Genomic DNA, 7,519 nt, shown 5'->3' on the forward strand with positions numbered 1-7,519 from the left:
ACTAAACTCCACATCTTTCACGTCAAGTGATCGTTTTTGTTCTCTTTTTTTAATACTTTGAAGTTCTGGGATACATGTGCAGAATATGCAGGTTTGTTACATAGGTATACATGTGCCGTAGTGTTTTGCTGCACCTGTCAACCCATTATCTAGGTTTTAAGCCCAGCATGCATTAGGTATTTGTCCCTAATGCTCTCCCTCCCCTTGCCCTCCATCCTCCAACAGGCCCTGGTGTGTGATGTTCCCCTTCCTGTGTCCATGCGTTCTCATTGTTCAGCTCCTATTTATGAGTGAGAACATGCAGTGTTTGGTTTTCCGTTCCTGTGTTAGTTTTCTGAGAATGTTAACAGCGGCTAGAGTGCTGGATCAGTTATTTTTAATTTTTTTTTTATTTTTTGAGACAGAGTCTCACCTTGTCGCCCAGGCTGGAGTGTAGTCGTGCAATCTCCACTCACTGCAACCTGCAGCTCCTGGATTCAGGCATTTCTCGTACCTCAGCCTCTCGAGTAGCTGGGATTACAGGTGTCACCACTACGCCCAGCTAAATTTTGTATTTTTGGTAGAGACAGTGTTTCACCGTGTTGGCCAGGCTGGCCTCAAACTCCTGGCCTCAAGCAATCATCCTGCCTCAGCCTCCTAGAGTGCTGGGATTACAGATGTGAGCCACCGCGCCTGGCCAGTTATTTTTTTAAAAATTATAAAGCAAAGGAACAAGGTATAACTATTTAAATGTGTAATTTTAAAACTGTACAACAAGTGTACAGTTTTCCAAAATTCCTTTAGAGAGTGAATGGATGAAGACATTTCAAGACCACTGGTCTAGTCTCAGCTTGATGCACAGTGCCAAAGCCTGGCTCTCAACAGCTGCCTCCTGTGTGTCTGTCTCTGCACCCCATCACCCTGCAGTCTTGTCCCCTTTAACTCTTTCCTTTTCTGGATGTGCCTGCTTTCATTCACCCCAGGCCTGTCACTTTCTCTTCTCTACTGAACCCTCTCTACCTAGCTGACATCTTAGGCTTCCTGTTTTTATTTATTTATTTATTTATTTACTTATTTATTTATTTATTTTGACACGGAGTCTCACTCTGTCACTGAGGCTGAAGTACACTGGTGTGATCTTGGGTCACTGAAACCTCCACCTCCCAGGTTCAAGCGATTCTCCAGCCTCGGTTTCCAGAGTAGCTGGGATTACAGGTACCCGCCACCATGCCCGACTAACTGTTGTATTTTTAGTAGAGACGGGGGTTTCACCATGTTGCCGAGGCTGGCCTCGAACTCCTGACCTCAGGTGATCCACCCATCTCGGCCTCCCAAAGTGCTGGGATTACAAGTGTGAGACACTGCGCCTGGCCTAGGCCTCCTGTTTTCTGTAAGCCTTCCCTGATCGACTGAGGCCTCTGCTGTGGAAATTCCAAATGGTCTGTAGTTCTTCCCCTTTCCTGTCACATTTGCCCGCCTAAGGTGGCACCGGGTTTCATGTCTTCATCTTCCACAGTAGGTTCTGTGAGGGTGGAGACTTGTTTGCTGTAGCCACAGACATAGCATTCCAGGACACAAAGTAGATGCTCGGGAATTGTAAGTGAACTTGCAGCAATAACAATTACCCGAAGTGAACTAGCAAAAATTGTATGCAGTGTGATCAGAGGCAGGGTGGCCAATATTTTAATATTGAAATCATTTTTATATAAAAATAATTCATCAACAAAGTATTAAAATGTTCCACATGATAACTACTAGCATAATTCTTTGTAAAAATTATACAATTTGAAATCAGCGTCTGACTGGAAGTAGATACACAACACACACTTATTGCAAGAATGAATTCATGAGGCCACAGCACAGCATTGTGCTTAAGAGCTCAGTCTCTTCAAGTAAACACGCTTGGGTTCTTGAGATTAGTTGTGTGAAAAAGGGAAATTTATCAACCCCTGTGAGTCTCCATTTTCTTATCTGTAAAATTGGGACGATATTGTACCTACATCTTTACATCGTAAGGATAGAGGAAGATAATGAAACTGTGCTCAGAGGGTATTAAGAACTAAGTAGTAGATGTTATTATTAGGTTTTTGATAAGCAAAGAGAGATTGAAACTATATTTACTGATCATGTTAAGCTGAAATATGTTGACCAGTGTTCAACAGCTTCCCACAGTGTACATTTATCTTTGGGATAAACGTAGCCAAGAAAACTAGAGCTTTAGGCTGCTGGCTTATTTGGTCCCAACTTATATCTACAATAGGTTATGTTTTCCTTGTACCTCTTTGAAACACTTCTTTATCACTGTAGGACTCTACTTCAGCAGATAATGAACACTCTCATTTCACCCTCAAAGTTAATTAGTGTGATGTCTTGTCCCTTAGGTTAGTTTCTATGGACAATCTCATGATATGGATTTCTTCATTAAACTACATGGATTTAACAATTATGCCTCTAGGAGCAAAAAAGCTGAGAAACATATGTAGGTGGTTAAGAGTACTTAATATGTTTTTATATTAATTTCTAAGTAAGCATTTCACAGAGCTTTTTAATATAGTATTTCAAATGCTAAGTGATTAATCTAGGAATCTTGGCTTAATAGTTTTGAAACAAATGATCTTTTTTTTTTTACCAGTACCTTGGAATTCTAAAATACGGGGAACAGTTTATATTCTGAGTGTAAATAAAATTGACTATATTCTTGCTCTTATGTATTCTCCAAAAAAACCGAAAGTCATGTTAGTGTTAAAACCAAGTGATAAGGCCAGGCACAGGGGCTCACGCCTGTATTCCCAGCACTTTGGGAGGCTGAGGTGGGCAGGTCACAAGGTCAGGAGATCGAGACCATCCTGGCTAACATGGTAAAACCCTGTCTCTACTAACAATACAAAAAATTAGCCTAACGTGGTGGTGGGCACCTATAGTCCCAGCTACTCGGGAGGCTGAGGCAGGAGAATGGCGTGAACCCGGGAGGCAGAGCTTGCAGTGAGCTGAGATCATCCCACTGCACTCCAGCCTGGGAGACAGAGAGAGACTCCATCAAAAAAAAAAAAAAAAAAAAACCAAAAACTGAGGAATTATAATAAATTTAAATTTATTTCTAACTAATTTTAATAATGCCTACATGTATGAATTAATTAATTAATGCAAGGAAGCAATAATTGAGGAAAAGAAAACATACTATATCCCTATATTCATGGTGCAGATTTCTTCAATCTACCCATCTTGGTGAAGCTATTCTAATATGTAGACTGAGATTACATAAGAAAAAATGAATTACAAAAATATCTTGGCTTCTTGCAAATCAAAATGTTAGGTCCTAAATTGTCAAGAAATGAAAGGTAAAACAAGGTGTTTTGTTTCCCTTAACAGTATTGGGCATATTTAGGACAACCAAAATGATTAAAGGTTTTGAGCAACTACTGTATTCAGGAAAGACTGAAAAGATTAGGATTCTTTAGGCTGGAAGTAATGAGAGCAGACATGAATGAGATCTCTGATATCATGAAGGTTGTGGGTAAGGTGACCACTTGTTCAACCAAATCACAAAATGTTAGAAAGAAAATGCTTTGGGAATTTAGTGCAAAATTCCAGAGAGTAATCCTTAACAGAAGTCCCTTTGTGTGCAATTATTTGCAAACTCTGGTACTACTGCCCAGTGGATGGCAGCTTTTCTCTTCTTCACACAATGGCTTCAGAACACTTGCATGGTCTCTTTGTCTCCCCATGACGTTTCTCAGTCATGAATCATATCCGTCTTTAACACACTGTTAGCCGGTTGTACGTAAGAAGACAATTCTGATTTAGTGTTACGAGTTTGGGGGTAAAAACATAAATTGGGAAGCAGTTTAAGCCTGGCTGCTATAAGCTTAGCCGAAGAATCCACCCTGATGTCTAATACATAAGCAAACCTGGCTCTCCCCAGGCCAATCCATTTCTCCTTAGGGATTGGCTGAAGGAAGGAAGTGGTTTTCTTGTTAGCTTTCAGCTTGAGTCTTCAGTTCCAGCCTGAATTTAGATCTCAGCAAAAAAGTGTTTGTTTTTCAATTTCTTCATTCTAGATAGTTGGCAATTTGACTCCCTTGTAGCTGATGCTGTGTTCTGCCAGCAAGTTATGATATGGATATCTAGCATTTACTTATCCATCAATTGGAAAATAGTTATCGAACTTATTTTCTGGGCCACTCCCTTTGTGAGATGCTGTAAAACCAGAAGAGGTCAGGCAGATAATGTCCCTGCTTTCATGGAGCTTCCTACCAGGGCAGACAGGAGTACTGCAGTAATTACAGTAAGATGTGATGAGGGCCGTAATGGGGATGGAAGAGGATGCTATGGAGACGTGGAGAAGAGGACCTTCAGCCTGCAGAAGGGGAGCAGTGTAGGCAGAGGGTGAACATTCAGAGGCTAAACAGTTGTAGTCCAAAAACAATTATGTGGACTTGAAAGAAGTTTGCCAAATGTGAGACTGAAGAACAGACAGAGGGCAGATGTGTTACAAATATCAACTTTATAAAACTAAGAACAATGAGAAGACATTGCTTTCCTTTCTTGAAGGTAATGTAATTACATTTTCAATATAAAGAAATCACATTGTCTTCAAGTGAGGGAGATGGATTGGAAGTGAAAATGGCAGTCAGAGCAGTTTTTTGCAGGAATCTGAATTAGGAATTGGGCAAAGTCCTGCATTTCGGTTTTATTTCCTAAAACTGAAGTACAGCTACTCTAATAAAGAGATAATAACTAATTCTGAGTCTTGGTCTTCTCTTGTTTCTGCATGAGAACACTTCTACCTTTCCTGTTTTGTTGCTGCAAAAAGTACACTGGCAATATGTTCATCGCATCCTAAGGAGACACTCACTATGATTATCAATGAGGATTACTCACTTGCAAATTTCATTCAAAAATGAAATACAAATGCATAATGTTTTGCTGCACTATATCTTCATCAGAGTATCATATTTCAACTTTGAGAAGTGAAGCTCAAATTTAGGAATTTGCCTAAACTAAGGAGGAGCCAATAGAAATAGAAAGTCATGGAAACCTGAAAGATTTTTATAATGTAGAATTGCAAATACCTGGCTACCAATTCTACTGGTGTCACTCTCTGAGTCATCTGGGTCATTTTCTAATGCCCCTTTGCTGCATGAATGCTTTCCTTTAAAAAAATGCAGAAATTAACTGGGTCAGAATGATGCAGTGTTTAGAGGAGAGCTTCTCAGCTTTGGATGCATGTTAGAGAAAAGGTGCAAAGGCGCTTTAGAGTGTCTCATTAGAATGGGGTGAGTATTTTGCCACTGTACTTTTTACAGCAATAAAACAGGAAATTTAAAAGTATCTTCATGGAGAAACAGGAGAAGTCCAAAACTCAGAATTAATCAGGACTCTGGGCCTTCTACAGTGCAACCATCTGAAGTCAACAGTAAGAAAATGAAGTGCGTGAAGAAACATGTGGTGCCCAATTCCTCTGCCGTCTAAAGCCCACATGTAACATTTTTATGAAATAAGAAGCAGAAAATACACCAGCAATGGCACTTCTGTATTATAAGAGACCACCTATAAGGCCAAGTGAAATATGTGTTTATTTTTCTTAGTTACTCAACGAACAGAAATTGAATAACAAGCTAAAAGATGCCTACGGCAAGAAACAGTTTCCATCCCTCTCCCTTCCACTATTTTCCATTTCCTTTTCTCTTGATTCCACATGTCATGAGTGATTTTTCAAAAGAAATATTATATTACACTAGTCAACTTCCAAAAAAAATTTAACATAGACACAACATCATAAAATCACAGCATAAAAAAGGATGTCTTTTTCAGAAGCAAAAATGAAATTGGAAGGATCTCTTTGCCCTTCTCTTTTCTTCTGGGCACTACCAGAAGTAAATTTCAGAAAAAAGAGGCGAGAGGAAAGGGAAAGAAAGAAAACTAAGTGGAGATGAAGACAGAAGAACTAAAGCAGGAGCTGTATGTCGGGGGAAGAACATCTCTGTTTCACTTACAAAGACGATAAAACACATATCCTCCAAAACACGAATACATGGCATCCTAGAGCAGCCGGCTTTCAGCTTTGTCCCAGCTACCTCTATAGGAAACTTTTGCTTTGGTTAAGGATGGTCTGTAGACTCTTTTGAGAAGATCAGTTCAACCAGGCCAGATTAGATGTCTCCTGTGTATATCCTGATAGTAAACCCTGGTTATTACCCATGGCGTCCTCTGGCGACAAGCGGCTGCATCTGTACAGAGTAAGGGTGCCCTCTCTTCTTAGTGCTGCTGCTGATGGAAGAGAAACCGTGGAGGAATTACAGAGAGGCCATAGGTATGTTTAGGCCATAGACATGTCTTCATGCAGAGATAGGAGAAGCCCAAGACTCAGAATTAATCAGGACTCTGGGCATTCTGTAGTGCAACCATCTGAAATCAACGATAAGATAAGGGAGCACATGGAGAAACATGTGGTGCCCAAATCCTCTGCCATCTGAAGCCCACGTGTAACTTTTTTTCATATTATACATTGTATTTTCAGAGGGTTTGACTGGTTCCTTCTTCCTTTCCCCCAAGAAACTAATATATATGATAAGAGGTTTTTTAGAGACCTGCCCTAAGAAATTTTAATTTTTATTAATGTGATTGTTGACAATATTATCTGTTACCTGTCCCAGTTATCTTTATTTTAATAGTGCCTTTATACATATACTATATGTAAATTTTACCTTGTTTTTCCAGAAGATTGTTCCTAATGAGTAGATTAACTATCAAAGGTACCAAAGTCTAGTTTTCACACCAGAAACATCACTCTGACAGAATCATTAGTGTCTGTTTTATTAACATGTATATATGTTTTATTAATATATATATATATAATATACATATATAATGTGTGTGTGTGTGTCCAAATTACCATTAGAAATTTCCACTCAATATTTTGGTGTCATACAGACATGACCTTAAATACTTTGTGTTTTAAATTGTGAAAATCTTCCTGAGATTTATACCATTTCCTAGTTTTCGACCAGGGTTTGATAATTTCACTTAAAGAAGAAACAGAAACTCATAGGGTTTTTGCTGCATTATATCTTGATCCTTCGTTAGAGTCTATGTACTTCAATATTGGAAAGTAAAGCCCAAATGAAAAAAGTGTTAATAAGCATTTCTTCTGTTCAGATTTGATGTCTAACAGGTGGCATTCATTCATCAAAAGAATCATGACATGAGTGGGATCTTCTTGTTACAGGGACTCCAGAGCTGGGTTGAGAAGTTAGGGTTATCAGCCAAAAAACAGCATCATTTACGGAGTAACAGAATAGACAAGTGCACATGACATCATTCTTTAACATGTATTGTGTCTACTGTGCCTGTATTCTAGTCATCAAAAAGGACTGGATAGATACCATGGTTAATTCAGCCTGTTTTACTGTTAGTTCAAAGTTGAGTCAAAGCAGTAACTGACAGCATCTTCCATTTGGCAATTAACTAGTGAATGACTATACTCACTAGTTATATTCCTCCCACTGTTGAGTCATGTTATAATTATTAGGTTGGTGAA

Source organism: Mandrillus leucophaeus, unplaced genomic scaffold (genome assembly GCF_000951045.1).
Source record: "Mandrillus leucophaeus isolate KB7577 unplaced genomic scaffold, Mleu.le_1.0 Scaffold932, whole genome shotgun sequence".
Taxonomy (NCBI): domain Eukaryota; kingdom Metazoa; phylum Chordata; class Mammalia; order Primates; family Cercopithecidae; genus Mandrillus; species Mandrillus leucophaeus.